The 20,228-nt window shown below is 40.0% G+C and overlaps 1 long non-coding RNA gene across 1 annotated transcript in view; it reads right to left on the reverse strand.

Moving 5' to 3' along the window:
- The window catches only part of LOC123959044, a 39,218-nt gene extending 19,262 nt beyond the window's left edge, over window positions 1-19,956 (reverse strand). Inside the window, exons 1-2 of the long non-coding RNA XR_006822203.1 lie at window positions 19,829-19,956; window positions 16,267-16,407 (exon numbers count right to left, since the gene is read on the reverse strand). This is a non-coding gene — a long non-coding RNA (uncharacterized LOC123959044). The remainder of the gene's footprint in view (window positions 1-16,266; window positions 16,408-19,828) is intronic.
- Between the last annotated feature and the right edge of the window lie 272 nt (window positions 19,957-20,228).

Raw genomic sequence — 20,228 nt, forward strand, 5'->3', positions numbered from 1 at the left:
TTCCACTGTAGATCTCTTTCTTTACTGATGCTTGTATGTTGTTCCTCAAATGTAAGTTGCTTTACATTAAACCTTCTGCCAAATGAATAAACGTAAATTAAAAAACGAGGATCTCTTTTGTTTTGCCACTTTGATTTTTGTACTTTTTCTGTCTGACAATCAGTAGAGTACGCTTTTAAGCATTACAACATTAAGGGATGTAAGCATTGTGCATGTCTGTGGATATGACAACCAACGTAACATTTTTAGCCCAATAATTAGTCTATAAAAGTGAAATCTGATAGAATCCCTTGTTTTAAGATTTTGTCTTAAAACAACAACAAAGATGGCAAAGTATCTAGGGTTTGTTCTGCAATGCTCTCTAACCCCACGGTTGTTGATATCCAGCCATCTACGATCATTGGCTTTAAAGACAAAATAAACAAAACATCTTGATCACCAACTGTAAGTCATAGTATACCCATGTTTCTATTAACCAGAAAGTTAATTATTAAAGTATATAAAGTGCATAGAGAACCAGAACCAGATTAAACAAAAACAAATTTAAAGAGGCATTTCACTGAATGCTCACTGAATAATTCAATCAATAGTTAGACAAGAAGAATGGCAACAAAATGAAAATCTTTGATATTACTTCCTTATCTTCTCACACAAAACAAAGGTAATAAATCATTTCTGTGCAGCAGTTCTTTCTCTACAACAATTAACAGCGTGAAAAGATTAATTGATAAGAGTTCAAACTAGAGCTTAGCAGATTTAAGCATAACTGTGCCTTGCCAGACTTCCATGAAGTGGCGAAGGAGATTGAACTCACCCGATGGCTCTCGGGAAATGAGACGCTACCTAGGTCACCTTCACCTCCTTCTCACAACCCACAGTGTCCCTCGAGGGGATGAATTGTTTGCCTACAGCAGGAACCCTTCCTGTGTTGTGATGAAATGCGGTGATATCAAGCCACATCTACAAGACTCTGACAGTGGACAGGGCCGTGACAAGATCTATGAGACTGTAGTAGCAACCGGCTTAGTGACCACTGAAAATTTCATTTCCTCATTGCGTTGTTGCACTACCTGCCTGCAGAGGCTTCAGCACACCTTCACCACCAGAAATGTAACAACCATTGTAGCAAGATCTCAGCCTGCTTTGTGTTTTCTCCTGCAGTACATGTTTCTGGTGCTGGCGATGTTTTTAATGACAGCGAGGACACCATGTCTTAATCTATATAGTAATGCTAGACAAAGTTATTACATATTCAGGGCCGTAGCCAGGATTTCAGAAATACTGATGTAATGAGACTAAAGTGACGCACTGTTGAGAATTTTTCAACTAAAAAATTTTTATTAGGAGTTCTAACCACTCCCACATGTCATGATGGGGGTAACAAAGTGTCTCTCACCTGTCTTTAGGCCCACTCTGTGGACAGCTGAGGCATGGAGGGTGGCAGCAAAACAAGCTGCAGGTGCTTTTTTCCTAGTCTACAGCTCCTGCAGTCTGTAGTTGCTTGTAGCAGAAAAATTATCATCTTACTAGAAGAGAAGCTGGAGTAATACAATAATATAACTCTGCATAAGCAGAGATAGACAAGAGTTGTTAGTGTCATCCAGTGTGTTGCATGGAGTCGTCCTCTTTCATCAAGGCTGGGAGGACTGTTCCTAAACACATCCTTTTTGGCACAGAAGGTCATCACGATTATTGTGTTCCAACTGCAGCTCAAGGGAGTAACCAAAATACCTCACCTGCATAGAGAGCATTCTGGCTTATCCACTACACATGTGCTTGGTGCTGAGGCACTTGAAGCATTGTTTGTGGGAATAAGCAATTGCCAGTAGACCAGAGGATGACAGCTAATGGAGTTTCAGACAAAGCTGTCCTTGGCTAAGTTTTTGTTTCTGCAGGTAAGGAAAAGTGGGAATAGAGGCGTTGAACTGACCGAGTGCTGACTACAACGAAGGCTGTCTTCTCACGCTGTTACTACAGTCACGCCAGACTCACACAGGAGGCTGGCTGCTCACCTGTTCCCGTGGTAACGTTACAGGTCCATTGATTCTCTCAGTCACAAACGGCTTTCGACTTCTCAATCGCACTGTGTAGGCTAGCATTAAGTGCCACACATCAATCTCGTCACGCAGTGAAAAACAAAACAATATTCTGATAACGTCGACTAACGGCGACAATCATCTCCACCCAGCTGATGAAACTCGGCATACGCTGTGATCGTAAAGAAACCTGTGCGCGCTGAGGCTGTACCTGCAGACTCGCTGGTAGAGTTTTGCATTAAAAACATCTAAAACCTGAAGCACAATCCGGCTCTGTTTGGGACTGTGAGCTGCACTTTATCTGAGCTGCAGAAGTTAACATGAGGATTTGCGCTGAGATGTCTGCGTGATTGGCAGTGAATGGTTTCAGTGTATACCTCCGACGAAGTGCAGTTCATTCAGTACAGCCTGAAGGGGAGCACAGCAGAGTATAGGTCAGGTAGACTATAATATTATGAATTGATTCATAATGATGAAATAATGATGTTAGTCACATAATATTACAATTTTTTGCTTGACAAAAGAAAACAAAGATATGTGAGATTCTGAATGTGCAGAAAGTTTTGAACATCAGCAGAAAACCTGCTGAAAGGAGTTCATATATGTCCAGGAGTTTATAATTGAATTGAAATAAAATAATTTATCATGGAGGTAAAAAGGTGCTTTTTTTTCAGTTTTGTTTAAAAATCTTTTTGTTTGAATCAAGCAAAATAAATATTATTTATCAATTTATAATCATTTATTACGTCACTAACAACTATAGAGGATAATAAAGTAAAGAAACAACATTTTGATTTTGGGACGCTTAACTTCAGGACGGTTCCAATTGTTTTTCAGTACAGTTCTGGTATGGAGGTGAAAAAAGTTAGTCTGGAGCCCTGGCTAACAACCTATGATGCTAAATTAGCAAAGCAACTTAAGTAAACAGAAAAATGAACCTTAAAAAAACATGATAGTGTGACAGTGTGCAAACCATTTGTGTTCACATCCGGACATAGTACCTGCACAGACAATAGTAGCTAACTCACAAGTTTACGTTACATGAAAATCAACTCACTTTGATCAGTTTAGGTTGGTCCTGCACTGTCACAAAACTGTCCATAATTCATAAGAATTGTACTAGATCAGTTTTACCATTTCTGTTGCGGATTTGTCTGTGCCACCGGACCATCTGGCCGCAAACATGTTAGACAGGTGATTCATGAAAAATGCCATCTGCCCCTCTGGTGCTTTAGTCAGACGGCATACTATTGCTATTTCTGAAATCAGCGCTAAGTATGACAGATTCCTCAGGAATGTGTGAGTTTCCCACCACCTCCTCACTTAAAATCCTGAGCTCTGCTGATGACAATTCTGACAGTCGTCACATCCTTAGCTAACTCACAAGCCGGAACAAGCATGCTACGTGTTAAATGTATCGTTGTTGGGGTACAATACCTAATTACTGATTTATTAGATCAGGATTAATTAGAAGAAACAAAAGTCAGCATAGACAGGCTTGTGAAAAAGAAAGCCACCTTTAAGTTAATGTTTTATGTTTTTAGTGAATGAGCTGAGCATAATCAAACTGAGCTGGATAAGAACCACATCTGCAGCTTCTTCAGTCCCTTCTCTTTTCTAAGTGTTTTTCATCTTGGAAAGGCAATACCACTGCTATAGTTTTAGCTTTGAGACAGTCCCTTTCCCTTTTAGCATGCTTGATTTGCTCTCTGTGATTAATCCATTACTTTTCCCATGGGACTTCTGTTGATAAAGTCAGAGTTCCAAGCCCAAGGCAGAGCTAGAATAACAGAGTGGTAGGCCTAGTCTTCATCACAGCAACAGTCAAGGTTCCTCCTAGGTTCTTTGATGTGGGCGACTCTGAATAAGCAGGTGGGTGGACTGGAAATATGTTCAATTAACAGCACTGGAAGGACTACAGTAACTACTTTGATCTGGAAAGAGAGAGAGCAGCAAGTAGAAAGAGTGGGACAGGGGGAAGAAGGAGAACCTTGATCATTTTTTAAGAAGTTAATTTTGTTTTGGAGAATTGTTTGAAGGTTTCAGTTTTAACTGTGCGGTTAGCCATTACTGTACTTTAGCAAGAAATTTAACTACCACCTGATTACTTAATGAAATATGAATAATATGTTAAGATGAGAAACAACTGACAAAAACAATGTTTTATCATGCACTCGTCCATTTTGAGATTTTGGGTTACTTTGCTTCCTTAACATGTCTACTTTCAGACTAGTGGGGGGGGGGGGGGGGGGGGGGGGAGTCCTAAATACAGTACTTTCCCTGCAGTTTGTCTCTTTGCATCTGTATATTCGTCCTAAAAGTTAGCTTTCTATCGCTGTCTGCACCATATCATCACCGGTCCCATTGGAAAGCCCTCCCTCTCCTGCACAATTTGTTTGGATCCAAATATGGTCATCTCCTTTGTACAAGCACCCAAACATGAAAGTACAGAGGTAGATTAAAGCTAAGCATGAAATCTCATTGGCTAGTGTCGATTTCTGACAATGTGATTAGTTGGTTTAGATGTATCACACAGTGTACTTTGACACTTCCCGATTTAGCTTGCCACGGGTGGCTCTGTCTGTGTGTGTAAGTGTGACTGTTCAGACGTGCTGTTACTCAGTTATCAGTGTTGATGTGTTTGAGATGTTATATAGTGGTGTTGTTAAGGATCTGATTTGATATTGGGTCTGTAAATATTGATTTTCAGTAAAATTGTTATAAAGTACATATCTTTACAGGCCGTTTTCTCAAAATGAGTTTTTCCTTATACTCCGAGCCTAAAATCTCTACTCACTAGCACTTACATACACCAGACTTTCCAGTCGTATTCCTGACTATATTCTGAAGGTTTTTACAGAGGTGTTTGTTCATACATTAATCATAGCCTGAATTATAGCATTTCAGACTATGAACATTTTATTCCAAAAAATTGGTAGAAAAATGTTATGCCTGTTGATTGTGTTTTTTGATTTATGAAATAATAAAAAGAGATATCCAAAATCCCCTCTCAAAAACATTTGAGTATAATGTGTCAACAAATAAAACAATAATTCTGAACCTGATTTAATCCAGTTCTTGAGCACATATTTCACTAGATACTGCCTGCATTTGCATATTTAAACATAATATTTCAGAAAATCTGTAATTAAAAAACAATTGTCTTAATGTAAGTAATCAACTAGGAAAGTTTCATGGTGATATCTAGGCTATTAGTTAAATTTTTACCCTATTTACCTGCAATGTCTGGCCTATGTAAAATGTAAAGAAATTTATTACAAAATTTAGACCTGTCCGTGACTGACAAGTCAAACACCTTAAAAGACTGAGAAGATTTTAGCAGACTGGCTTTATGGATATAACAGCCAGATTATGGTTATTAAAATAACAGTAAGTAAGATATATATATAGAGGTGGTAACCAAAGTGCATTTATAAGGGGTGTCAGACCCAGACTTTCCAGTGATCATGGCAGCAGTGTTTGTAGCCAGGGGAAGCAATTGGTGGCCTTGGCAATGTTCTGTTTCAAATGAAACTGAGGTGTGAAAATTGAATTTTTTTAAATAAAATAGTTATTTTACTCAATGTGTGGATTGTGGAGGTAGGGGTGCTGCAACACCCTCAGCACACCTGAAACTATGCATTATAAAAAAACCATCAACTGATAATAAAAAAAGAAAGAGTGAGAGCTCATGGGATGAGCTCCTCTATGAAACGTCTGTATCCCCACCACGCAGCAGTATTACAAACCATGATGAACTGGTCATGGATCACATCTCTCTCTCTTCCTCTCTTTCAATTCTCATGCATTAGTTCCTGTTGACTGAGTAGTTGCTGTACCTTCTTTGACAGTATGTTGGTGTTTACGATTTACTATCTCAAATAGTTGTAAATTTGTTGTTAATAACTATTAGATATAAGTTATCCTGACCATTCAAATGAACATGACAAATATTCATTTGAATATAAATATATTAGCGCATCATTTGGTATGACGACATTATATAGACAGACCTTCTCTCAGCATCCCTGTGTAGGGGAGGTTGGCACACTTTTCACTCTCTGCTGTATTTCTCTAGCATAATTTATGTTAGAATATTCTAACCAGCTGCAAATGAACGGTTAATGTCTCGGCTATAAATAAATAAATTTGTGTACGCAAACGTTTTCTAAAATTAGGTCATTGATTTGTGATTAAAGTCATTTTGTGCTTTTGCATATACAATTTATTTTTCTGGTCCTTTAAAGGCCACAATTTCGAGTTTACAATAAGGCTGAAAGTGCAAATAGTGCATTTAAATTAGATTAAAAATATACCTGTACCATTATTTATGCAAACCAACTTCTGATATGATAAAGGGGCCCATTAGCTCTTGAAACAGATATACAGATGCTTCAGACTGCCACTGATCACAGTATATGTGACAGATGGCACTGACAGTCCAATACCTGATATTCACCATGAGGGAATGAAACTAGAAAACATAAAACTTACTGCTACAAGAAGTGGAGACAATGAAACAGTCCAGCACAGAGCAGAGGAGAGAAAACAGCTCTCCATGCACCCAGAGACATGAGGGGGTTAAAGCACATTTAAAGCACCCCAAATAACAATCACTCAAAACACTCAATACAGAATGAGTCATAGAAAAAAGAGAGACATCCCGCAATCAGAAACAAATGAAAAAGCAGGTGGGAGTTAATAGATTATTTGAATAGTTATAACTAGAATTAGAATATGTTCTCTTTCAAATCAAACATTTGAAGATATGAGTGGAAAGTTTTGTTCTTGCAGCTGCATTTATAAAATGTTGTGACTCAAATGTTGCTTAACCATGTCGTGTGATATGTTACTTCAGTACACTTGAACAATAAAGAAAAAGACAATTCATGGTGCTATCAGTGGCTGCAATCGTTTCTTTGTGAATTTGCCCCTCAGAATGACTTTGACAATCTGCGTTAAAGAATAATCACAATTTCAAGGAGCTTCACATGTTTCAGTCCAAGAATTGAAAAACAATACCCCACCCTACTTCTCTAGCCTTCATGCATACAGAGAAACATGTCCACCAAACTATTAAGCTTTTTTTATAAATCATTGTTAGCTTTTTTGCAGTAAAGTCTAGGTCTACACTAAATAAAAAGAAGAAAAGAGAAAAGTATAGAAACAAAGCAATTAGGCTTCCAGATCTGCATCTGTTGCTAACTTCAAAGTCACCTGCTCTATGAAACATAATTAGCGCAAGCAGGCTAATAGACTGCTGGTATAGGATGGAGAATTTTGACAAAGTAGGACCATGTGGTACGGCAACAGGCTTTTCTGGGTCATTGTGTGGATAAAGACATTCAATAAATATGTTTAGAAAATTGCATGTGTACAGATCAGCTACAGCATTATTTAGCCAGTTTCATTTAGATTGCACTATTTTTTAAGTGCATTGGTAAACCTAGCACAATTAAGGCACATCTGATGATTCTGAGTTTAAGAAGTTCAACAACCCTCACTATGTTTGGGCCAACAGGTCTGAATGTTTTCTACTGACTGACTCCCCACTGTTTAACCATGCATGAGATGTTGCGTGCAGAGGACTCGAGAAACAAATGTTTAACAAATTGCTCTTGATTTAGTGCTGCATGAGAGCATCTGTAAATGAGCAGTGCGTTACCACATTACAAACTGAATTTGTGAAATTGTGTTTATTCCTGTAGGTGCACCGTAAATGATTCTCATGGTGGAAATAGTATTTACCAGTTTCCATAAATAACATTCCCTGAAATATTTTCTATAGTGTTGGTATATGAGAGGAGTGGGAGGATGGAACTGCTGTGGCAGGAAAGTTTGTATTGAGTTTGGTGTGTATGCCTGAATGCTGTTGCTTGACTTCATTAATCAGTGATCAAGGACAAACAAAAAAGTGCAGTCACCGACAATATACTGATAGTGTGGAGGAAGTAAATCCATCTCGTTGACTTTCAAGTGGGAGGTGTCATCTTCAACCTTTGTGAAAATAGGGTCCAGCACAACTTTTGACGGAAATCCTTTTTGGTTTCTGATTTTTTTTACGCAGTGGTAGTGATATCCACTACAGACTATAATATAAAACAAATCACTATATAATAATACAGCCGGTTAAGTTGAAATCAGTGAAACTGAAAACTGACAGAAAGAAAAAGAAAGACGTGACAGAGAGATAGAAATGTGACTTTGACGTGGAAAATGGGAGGGAGGGAGACAGAAAGAGAGAGAAGGGGGGTGTCTGGCGATGCCTGCATACTCCGAGCTCCAATTAGAGTAATGCAGAACAGAGGGGGAGGTGCATTTTTGTGTGTGTGTGTGTGTGTGTGTGTGTGTGTGTGTGTGTGTGTGTGTGTGTGTGTGTGTGTGTGTGTGTGTGTGTGTGTGTGATATCAGGTGGAAACGAGGTCACTCTCTCCTCCCTGAGATATTTACAACCCAGCGTGAATGCCCTGACCAAAAAATGGACGGCGACGTCGGCCCAGACTAGAAAAAAAAAACATCCTCCTGATTTGGGGCCCACTGACTTGACAAAATGAAGAAGTCTGTCTCTGTCCCTTCCAATGTCAGAGAGCAGCAAAGCCTAGATCCATCATCACCTGAGCAAGGGAGATAATAAGAAGCCTCATCTGCCCTTTCCCCATCCTCCAGATCATTATCATAATTCTGTATTAATCAGCGCCGCCTCTGCTACTCAGCGGCATAGATCTAAAAATGACCCAAAACTTTGACTCTGCCTCCTCCTGCTCTCTGAGAGGGAGATGTGAAGGTTTGGGGGATGGAGTAGGTGCTGAAATATCCCAAGGATTGTGATCTCACTCCTGGTATAAAACGGGAAGCCTTTGATGTGGCAATGGAGTTGTGTTCTAATGAGGCTCGTTACACAGCGATCTGTCCCTGCCAGACTAGAGGTGGCATCACAGAGTGGCAGCCAGCCTGCTAAAACACTCCTGCTGTTCTCGGTTTGTTCAGCCAGGCTCTATCACAACCAGCCCAGTGCTACACTTCGTGGCTGTACATCCACAGTTTCAATTATTCATCGGCCTACTGCACCTTGCAAACAGAGACGGGATGCACATCAGCTGCTCTTAGCGCTCAACATCTCTTAATTTCTAAACTGATTTTATGATTAATCCTATATGGAGTGCAGGGCTTTTACATACAAATGAACATCCGTTACATTCAAGACCTCGCCAAACAAGTTCACACAATGCTGATCAAGCTTATCACCAGGTAAATCACTCTGTATTTACCTGTATTGTTTGTAGTGACAATCCGGACGCATCAGTAATCATGCATTTTATATCAACCAACGTGACTGGTTTGCTGGGGGCAACCCAGAGCCATTCGGAAAGCCATTGCCATAAAAAAAAAATTAAAAAAATGGTCTATTGCAGAGAATGTTTACTATTGTATCTTCCAAGGAGTGGACGGCTGACCAAAATTACCCCAAGAGCGCAGCAACGACTCATCCAAGAGGTCACAAAAATCCCCACAACAACATCCAAAGAACTGCAGGCTTCACTTGCCTCAGTTAAGGTCAGTGTTCACGACTCCACCATAAGAAAGAGACTGGGCAAAAACTGAGCTAAAAGATCATAAAGGCTCATCTCAGTTTTGCCAGAAAACATCTTGATAATCCCCAAGACTTTTGGGAAAATACTCTGTGGACTGACGAGAGAAAAGTTTAACTTTCTGGAAGGTGTGTGTCCCATTACATCTGGTGTAAAAGTAACATTTCAGAAAAGGAACATTGTACCAACAGTAAAATATGGTCGTGGTAGTGTCATGGTCTGGGGCTGTTTGGCTGCTTCCCTGGAAGACTTGCTGTAGTAAAGGGAACTATGAATTCTGCTGTCTACCAAAAAGTCCTGAAGGAGAGTGTCCGGCCATCTGTTCGTGACCTCAAGCTGAAGCGCACTTGGGTTCTGCAGCAGGACCATGATCCAAAACACACCAGCAAGTCCACCTCTGAATGGAAAACAAGTCCTGACCTGAATCCGATTGAGATGTTGTGGCATGACCTTAAAAAGCAGTTAAGGCTCGAAAACCCTCCATTGTGTACCAATGCAGAATTACAGCAATTCTGCAAAGATGAGTGGGCCAAAATTCCTCCACAGTGCTGTAAAAGACTCATTGCCAGTTATGGCAAAGGCTTGATTGCAGTTGTTGCTGCTAAGGGTGGCACAACCAGTTATTAGGTTTAGGGGGCAATCACTTTTTCCACACAGGGCCATGTATGTTTGGATTTTTTCCCCTTATAACAAAAACAAAAAGTGCATTTTGTGTTTACTTGTGTTATTGTCTAATGTTTCATTATCTGAAACATTTCAGTGTGACAAACATGCAAAAAAATAAGAAATCAAGCAGGGGGCAAACACTTTTTCACACCACTGTATTATAACATCTGATGATCCAAACTGTCACAAGCCTGAGTCAATAATTGAGACATGTTGATGCTTGCTATTTATAGTACAGCATTTGACACACAGTTATATATGGATATATCAGAGATATTCGGCGCAGTGCATCTGGCATGCCATATATTTTCTTTTTAAAATGTGTTCAGACATGGAATTCATAACATTGCTGGTTCGATCTATTTGTTAAAGCGGTGGCCTCTTAATGTGAAAGAAGGAGCAGTTGTATTGCTGAAGAATATGCACAAGTTGGAACGCAGTGGTCAAGGAGGAAAAGTGTAATTTCTAATTGAAGCCTTATACATTTCCTCCACTTTTCTGGTGAATCACATATTTTCTAATGTCAGACAGTGCACAAGCAATGGTCTGATGGTTATTATGGTTGCACAAGACTGTTCCATGTGAAGAATCTCCCCACTTCTTTACTGTGTACTCACGTGATTAGACATAAGTAGGACTAAACAACATCAGAATTCTTTCACAATGCATCAGAAAGTATTTAACAATCGACTTGCTGTTGTAGTATCCAATACTTATGCATTTGACTCATAACAGTTCAAAATAGCACTGTAGCAGCAAGACAGAGGGTCAGTGACCTTCTACAGGGAGAGCAGTGATTGGTGGTTATGTAGAGACTGAACCCTTCTATAGAATTTGACCTCTAACCCCTTGTTTTGTTACCTCAAAATAGTACTGTACCCTTCTATGGGTTTGACCTTTTACTATGCAGACTCAAACCCTTCTATGGTACCTAACAGATACCTAAACATGTCCTATATAAGCTATGTTTGATGTACAGAGAGACAGAGTGGCCATCGGGCTGGGTCACTCTCCAAGCTGCTGCAGAGCTTGTAATTGAGGCTGAACTCTTTGATTTAATAAACTTTTATGATCAAGAACAGTGTCAAGCGGGTTTCCTCTCAACACATCATCGCAGCATTATTGTTCGGACACCACACTGTTTACCTTAATTACACTGATCTTTAGTCTCCAGGTAGGGGTTATTCCTTTTGACCTGTGTCTTAGCTAAGTCCATTCAAATTCTGACTAACTATCACTGAGATGGGTTCAGGAACTGACTGTCCTTTCAGAGGTCCAAAAGGCAAAGAGGAGCAAAGTCTGATTCTCCACTTACTCATTCAAGCAGTGAGCTGCTGCTGTGTAGCCAAGGACACCGACATGGAGTGAAGGTCTGCTTTTTTATGACTGTGTCGTGTTTAATGTTACAGGTTATTCATATATACAGTACATGCAGAATCGTCAAGGAAGGAGGTGGATCACCTGGAACAAGGAAAACCAGGGCCCCTACCTGGAGGCAAACAGTGGTCGGGCCTTAACCCATGGGGCCTGATCATGCAAAGCCCAAAAGAACTACATGGAGCAGCCACCTTGTGGGTCCACCACCTGCAGGAATAGGCACTTGGGTCAAAAAAATTATAACCCCTATAATAACACCTTCCCAAAATGATGAATCAAACTTACTAGGGTCGGGCCAATAGACGATGCCATCATTCATCTGGTTCAGGTGAGTCGCACGTCAGCTTATTAATGGCGCAGCCTATCAGACAACTGAAACCAACATCTGTGTGTTCACCGTTGCTTTACCTGGTCCATGCGTAAAATATCAACCGCGGCTTGTAACGTAAGTTAATAGTCTTCCCATTGAGTGAAGTCTGTGTGAGAACACATGCACATAAGACGACTGCTGCCCCTCCCGATGACATCGTCCATCCCGATATTTCATTGTAGACATCGTCCGATGGAAGTTTTGTAGACATAGCCCAACCCTAAAACTTTTAACTATTAAATGATTTGTCATAAAGTTTCGTTTGGACTCGTAGTTTTTAGGTTCAAGGAGATTGCTCCATACAATACAACATACATAATTTGTATATACATACAGAATATACATGTCCAACACATGGTGTTTATCTGAATTAATGTCTAATTTGTATCTACATCATCTATGTTTTTGCTATTTCTTCTGTTATCTCTGTGTGTATGGATGTACAATATGTGGCATGTGTGAGACATTTTATTAACACTGTAAAACACATACATGCACACACTCAGCTAGAAGCTGAAAGGTGATGATATTGGTGGAAGTGAGAGGTTATAGAGGACAGGATATAACAGGAGGCTGACGATTACCCCTACAATCACCCCTCTAACACACACACACACACACCTCTCATTAAATCACTCCTACATCCCCATCTGTACTGAGAACACAGAAATAGATCCCAGCTACATGTGTGAATTTTAACATGTACCTTATAAAAAGGTATAAGTTACACTGGATTTACATATGTGCTCCAACAGTGTTGCATTCGCTACATGCAGATTGGTCAACTTGGGGTAGCTTGCAGTGGAAGAGCAGGGATTATTTAAACATCCAGCTGACAAGAAGCAACATTAGCATTCTCTAAGGTTGTTTTAGTTACGTGACAAATGTAAGTCCAATATTCACTCTCTTTTAGCTCTGTTTTTGGTCTCCCCCAACTCCAGGCTCTGGCTCTTTAGCTGATAAATTATCCATGTCCACCAGCTAGTTGATGTTGGGAAGGTAGTGTACAGTGGGTCTGTCTGCCAAAACTTTAGTATTTTTAAAATTCTATTTCATGGCAGCACTACAGTCCTGCTGACTGGACCAGCATTGCACTACTCCTGAGTGGACCATCGCTTCAGGAGTTATAGGATAGTTAGCAGGAAACAAGGCTGCTGCTGGTTACAGTATCACGGGAGAAAAACATTTTGCGTTGCAGTGTTTCTTTTAAAAATAATACTATGACAACTGATGTCAATGCCTTGGTTGGATGGTTTGGTTTTGTAGTTGCAGTGTGGTTGGCTCTACTGTTTCACATATCTCCTGCCAAAGTTATCTTCAATTTATTTTCGCGTTAAGGTTATCTTGTTTTCTCTGTGTGTCGGAGGTTGGTAGTGCAGGCAGCTAAGCTGCTTTAGGCTTGTTGTGTCTTTTTAACATCTTATTTTGTGTCTTGTACTTGGTTTGGAGTAGGGATGAAATGGTATGAAAATTTCATATCACAATTATAGTGACCAAAATGATCACGCTTAACAGTACTATCACGGCAGGGCTCGAGACTAGCAGCGTCCTGTTGTCCTGGGGACGATAGAAAATGTTTTTGGGACGAAAAGAAATATTCTGTAGGATGCTTCTAGGATGACAGGGATTGTGTAGACCTATGTGTTTATTTATTACGCTTAACAAATGACAAACTGAACCGACTGAGCGCTGACTACAACGAAGGCCGTCTTCTCGCGCTGTTACTACAGTCACGCCAGACTCACACAGGATAACTGTCGACTAGCTGCGACAACCATCTCCACCCAGTTGATGAAACTTGGCATACGGCGTGATCGTAAAGTAGCCCGCGTGCTGAGGTAGAGTTTTGCATTAAAAACATCTAAAACCTGAAGCACAATCTGGCTCTGTTTGGGACTGTGAGCTGCACTTTATCTGAGCTGCAGAAGTTAACATGAGGATTTGCGCTGAGATGTCTGCGTGATTGGCAGTGATGGTTTCAGTTTCTACCTCTGAAGTGCAGTGCACTTGTCTCATTCAGTATAGTCTGAAGCGGAGCACAGCAGAGTATAGGTCAGGTAGACTTTTAAAAGAGATTATAAATTCTCATTAAATAACGATGTCTCATAATATTACGATTTTCTTCCGGACATGTCAGAGAACACAGATATGTGAGATTGCAGAAATGTGCAGAAAGTTATGAACATGAGCAGAAAAGCTGCTGAAACAAAGTCCAGGAGTTTATAACTGAATTGAAATTAAATAATTTATCATCAAGGTAAAAAGGTGCCCCAACAATAACTTTTCAGTTTTGTTTATAAATCTTTTTGTTTGAATTAAGCAAAATAAATATTACTTATTTTATCAATTTATAATCATTTATTATGTCACTAACAACAATAGAGGATAATAAGAAACAACATTTTGATTTTGAGACGCTATACGTTAACTTCTGGACAGTTCAAATTGTTTTTCAGGACGGTTCCGGGACAGAGGTCAAAAAAGTTAGTCTGGAGCCCTGTATCACGGTATTGTAAAAATGTGCTGAAAAAGATTAAAATGTACTGAAACCATTTCAACAAGTTTTATATTGAAAACTACAAATAAAATTGACATTTTATTGTTTGCATAAACAATAAAATAACAGCCAATACCTTTTGTAAACCTATGAAAACCATTTAAGTGTGCATTATCAAGATTTTAAATTATATAGGTAATACAATGAACCCATGCACAATTACGTGAAAACAAATAATTCTTTAAAAGACAGTGATAGTAACTGCAATGAGCCCAACAACTGACTGATAAATACAGAGCAGACTGTAGCGTTTCTCCTGTTCTGACACTTTTACAACTAATTAGATAGCTTCTGGATTTAAAATGAGCAACATATGCTGGTTGGTTGACTAAACTGCGTAACTTGTTATCATGTACAGTGGACGAATAGAGTCTGCAGACACACAAGGCACACAGCAGCAGAAAAACGTGTATCATTTTTACAAGAACAGCTAACACTGAGAGCTTCAGCTGTTAGCAAGTAAGAGAGACAAACCAATGCTAAAAGTTAACTCACGCTGCATTCGCTATAAAGGTCATTTTCTTCAATCAAGTTTCCCTCAGCGCTCTTACGAAAACTAAAATACGACCAGACTTCTGCAACACTGACTTCCGCCTTGTTGTCACTGACCCAAACAAACGTTTCATACTGCGCATCCGCACCTGCTTCTGGGAGACTGTCACTAACTTTGGTTGATGCCTGACAGTATTAGCCGAGAGTTTATAATAGCAGGGTAACCGAACCCGGTTATAATGGTAATTAAAATACATACTGTAATTACCATGGTTTATCGTTAAACTGTAATGGTTTCATCCCTAGTTTGGAGGTAGGTTTAGTTTTCTCTGACGTAATTCAAGACATATTTTCGTGAATGACTAAAGGTTTGAGGGTGTCAATATGCCTCAAAGTGCTTGTCAGTTGGTAGAACAGCATTTGGACCCCCACAACTTCAGAAATTAGAGGGCCGCATCTGGCAATTTCAGTTACTTTCTGAAACCTACAATCCGAAAAGCACTCCCACTTCATGCAGTAACTGGCCAGGTGCGCGAAGGTGAGAAAGAAAGCAACGTTTGAGTGTCTCTCAAGCTCTCTTATTTATTTTTCACTGAACTACTTCCATCTCTTTTTGAGTGAACCAAGTTTAACACTATGAATGCCTTAGAAGAAAGATTGTCTGAAAGTGTGTGCTGTTATCCCCATTTGAAAGATCATTGCATCTTGCTCCACTCTATGACGGCAGGTTTTCCAGCATTCAAATATAGTTATAAACACTTTTGCCTTCAGACATGGTCAGACGACATGTCGCACAAAGTGGTTCTTTGAGCATGCTGACCCCTTTAGGCAAATGGGAGGATTTATAGGCCTGTATATACACATACACACTGGGGGACAGACAGGCACAGAATTATTACAGCACAACAATATATATCATTTATTTATTGTTACTTCACAATGAAGAAGTTGGTTATTGCAGCTTTTAATCAGTGTCCCTTTAGAATTTCACCATCATACTCAATACACCGAGTTGAATACACACAAGTCCCTCAACAACCTTTAAGCTTTTAACCCATTCTGAATATAAAGCTGTTCTACACTCATAAATAATGCAGGATGTGTAAAGCAGATGCATTACGTAGAGCTCTATTGTTCAGACACTCAGTTTAATGAATAGGCGTCGCTAAGAGCCATTACCTGAAAGCAAAGCCGTCCCTGATGTCTTCTCCTCCCCTGTGCATTAGTTGACCAGAGTTGTTGTGTTGGGAAGGCAGGGGCTCTGGCCTGGTTCTGGCAGTCTAATGTTCATGCCCAGTAAATTGTGTTGGAATTGCTCCCCTGGGAGACATGAACGTGACAATGGTCTGTGGGTTAGAAGTACTCGTTCATAGACAATATTGTGAATCTGCTTGCCCTTTTCCTTTGAATAAGGAATTAATTATTCATCCACCAATGGGAGATAAAGGCTGCGGAGGAGAGAAGAGGAGGTGTTTTTGTACACAATAGATGCTGAAATCTTTTTAGGTGTCAGTAAAGCTGAAATTAAGGCATCAGGATAAATGGAAACAGTGGAAATAGAGAGAGGAGCATCTTTATTCTAAATGAAAATGCCCTTGTATTTGTGACTCCAGGAACCCCATCAAAGCCAGCCACGGAAATTAAAAATGCAGAGGGTAAGCATTCATGCCATCATTTCCCCAATCTCCCTTCTCCCTTGTAACAATATCACTATCAGATCAGTCCCGCAGTCACCTGTTGGCTGTTTACCACATGATTTATTTCACCAGAAGCCAGAGACATCATCTGCAGTCCTAAGATTTTTGGTAGATTTTTACTATGGCACCAGATTTTGGCCATTGAAATCCAGGGGTCAGACTGTAAGACCATTTGTCTTTCTATATCTGTACACTATTAAAACACATAATCCCCCTGTCCAAGACATGTGTGACACAAATGCTCAGGGACACTTAACTCACATGTTGAATCTTTAAAATCATCACAATTTAATTTAAAATGCACTTTACTTATCGAGTACCAATGAACATGCCTGTCATATGGGGTTGTAATAATTGTGTCTTATCACAACTGCACTGTTATCAGTGGGACCTATTTCACAGCATTGTCTTCATTTCACCATAGCTGAATAATTTTGACTGTGGGGGGAAAAAAAAAAAGTACAAGTGAACTTGCAGCATGGCTGTATCCAACACATTCTCACTCCCACCTCATCATATATGGACACTTGGTAAAGACCCTTTAGCGTTGCTGTTTAACTCTATTTTTCAATGTGTAGGGCTCCGCTGTCAAGTTAGCCACAATAAAAATGCAACGTTTGTTCGAGTTAGTTATCATTGTAAAACCGCACATTGTCAATTTAGTGAAACATCGCCATTTGGTTAGGTTTAGACAACAAAACTACTTGGTTACATTTAGGAAAACATGGTTTCTGTGAAAATAACGTTACTTACAAAAGTTAAGTAACATTACTTGCATAACTTACACAACTTACATAGCCTACGTAACTTCAATAAAAACATTCAATGTTGACTTTTTGTTTCACACGGGAAAAAAAAAAAGACTTGGCCATTCATCCATATGCAACCCACTTTTAGCTCCGTTTTTGGTCTCCACCAACGCCGGGAGGAATTATCTGTCTCTTTAGCGGATAATTGTGGTAGAAGGTAGTGTACACTGGGTTTATCTGAGCATTTTTCACTGAAAACAGCTGGATGGTGGTTTGCGTCTAGAAACAAGGTTGATCAATAAGACTGAACCAAAACAGTAAAGCCTGTAGTGCCTTAAAAAAAAAAAAAAAAAAAAAAAAAAAAATAGCTGAAACACGCTGTAGTCAATCCGTACCCCTGAGGGGAACTGGGTCAGATGACTGACACATTACACAGGGGTTTTCTCCATTGTTAGTATAAAAACAGTTGCGCAGTTTTAAAGACAGTTGATCACTACTTGTCAGTCATAGCCACAAATCTGCCACAGTGCAGAGCTCAATCTTGACATGTTTGAAATTCACCCCTCATGACTTCCCCTTGCCTCTGGTGCTCCCCAGGCAACACTTTCTTGCGCTGACAGGAAGTAGCGAGTCTGCAGCAGCGCCATCCTGGAAGACTATGAACACCAGGAACCGGTTGCAGGAAAGGAAGGGGAGATGGGTACATGGGTGGCAGGATATCAGATGTAGGATCACCAAGACCAAGGGAGGTGAAGAAGGATACACAAGAAAAGGCTGAAGGGAAAGCAGGATGTGGGGGTGGAGTTGGTGTATGTGTGTCTGTCTGTGATGGTGGTGGTAGGGTGTCTGAGAAATTGCACAGCGAGGGGCAGGAGGGGACTATAAATACAAACCTGCTGCCAGCACAGTGGGCAACCTCCAGCCAGGTTGGAGTCGTTTCCATAGCAGTAAATGCCATTTATCTAATGTATTGGCCTATTATGACCTCTCCTTTATGTGTTCCTGCTGAGGGATCCCCTGCAGTCTCACAGCAGGCCACCAACGCACAATTGATTGGGGAGTCGTTCTATTTCTGCAAGCAGACCCTCACTCATGCTTCTACCTCTTGTTCTTCCTTCATCCTACCCTTCCCTCTATCTGCTTATTGTTCTCCCTCCCTCTATCTGTCTTCCTCTGCCTGTTCCTCTTTATCTCCCTCCCTGCCTCCCTCTGTCTCTTCGTCTTTTTCTGCCTCTTTACTCTCCGAGGACTGGCTACAGGCACATTGTCAGGCTGCTCTTGCAAAAATCAATAATGTCATTCTAATTCAAACTGATATCAAATGGCACAGGGCCAGCAAATCATTTCTCTGTAGACTTATCATAAGCCCATGTTTTTCCACGCTGTTTATTTTCTGCCGTTTGGTCCCTTCGATCGTTTCTGTAGAGGGCTCCTCTGGGCTTTACTCGCCCAGCATGTCTGAACAGAGTTTAGATGTTACATTTGACGCTGACAAATTTGGCAGAGTAGCTTTGAGTATCCATGAACACCCGTTTATAAGATATCCGTTTCTGTGATAAGCACCACAGATATTGGCATACAAAAGTACTTCTCAAACAACACAGGCAGAAGCCTGCCTTAAATATAATTTTAATCTTTCATAAGCTAGGCCAAGAGTAAAACAAGTAATTATAAATTCTCAGAAGCCCAATTTCTTAAGAACAATGCAGGGAGTATGGGAAGCTTAATGTAGGGGTGCATTAAGCACTCATGTTTATTCCATTTTAAGTCGGCCAGCATCACTTTCTTCATGTAATTATTGCAAATCACCAATCTCTCTCCCCCTCTGGCTATACCAAACCACTAATGCTATTCCATACTCCCCCAAAAATGCATATCAGCATGTTTTGTCCAATCACAGAGTCATTTGTGAAGCTAAAATGCAGTCCAGTTGTATAAGGAGACGTTTAAGGCCTCTAGGGCTGTTACAGTTCAATATTAATAAGATAATTTGATCAAGTTAGCACCAATGCAGACATTTTGTGGTTGGATAATTCAGTCCATACGGTTCGTAGTTTACCAGAAGCCTTTTGGAAATGCAATAAGCTGTTATACAGTTTGTAATGGGCAACACAGCAAAAGAGCACTCTCAACTACTTATACTTCTATCTCAAAACTTTTTTTCTTTTAAAACCATTTAAAAGTGCTAATTTGAGAGTTTCATATTTCATTGAACTTTGCCCTTTTTTCAATGCAGTTTCAGGGGGATTTTTTAGGTGCAAGGGGCAAAAGTTGTATATAAACCACATTACTCACTGATACTGTCCTGGATTCCTTGAATGCAGAGAAGAACAGTGTGCCCACCCATTTGTCATTGTTTATATTCAAGTCAGCCTGACAGTCGGTCAGTACCAGTTTGTCAGATTGAGAACACAGAAGACACAGACTCCATCTGGGGATAATCATCAGTGTGTTTACCACATTCAGGGGAACATAAATACTACTAGTCTGATTGGTGGTTGGATATCAACATCATGGGTTTGCACAGGTGCAGGTAATTTGGTCAATTAAGAGGGTTGCTGATTAATGATTGGCTGCTGCCATGCTTACTTGATATAGCATGAACCAGACTTGAAACTGGGGATGTGGGAAAACACACAAATGGATAAGAGCAAAGAAGACTGGCCCAAAATGTACAATGAATTCAAACGAAAAG

Source organism: Micropterus dolomieu, linkage group LG20 (assembly GCF_021292245.1).
Source record: "Micropterus dolomieu isolate WLL.071019.BEF.003 ecotype Adirondacks linkage group LG20, ASM2129224v1, whole genome shotgun sequence".
Lineage (NCBI taxonomy): Eukaryota > Metazoa > Chordata > Actinopteri > Centrarchiformes > Centrarchidae > Micropterus > Micropterus dolomieu.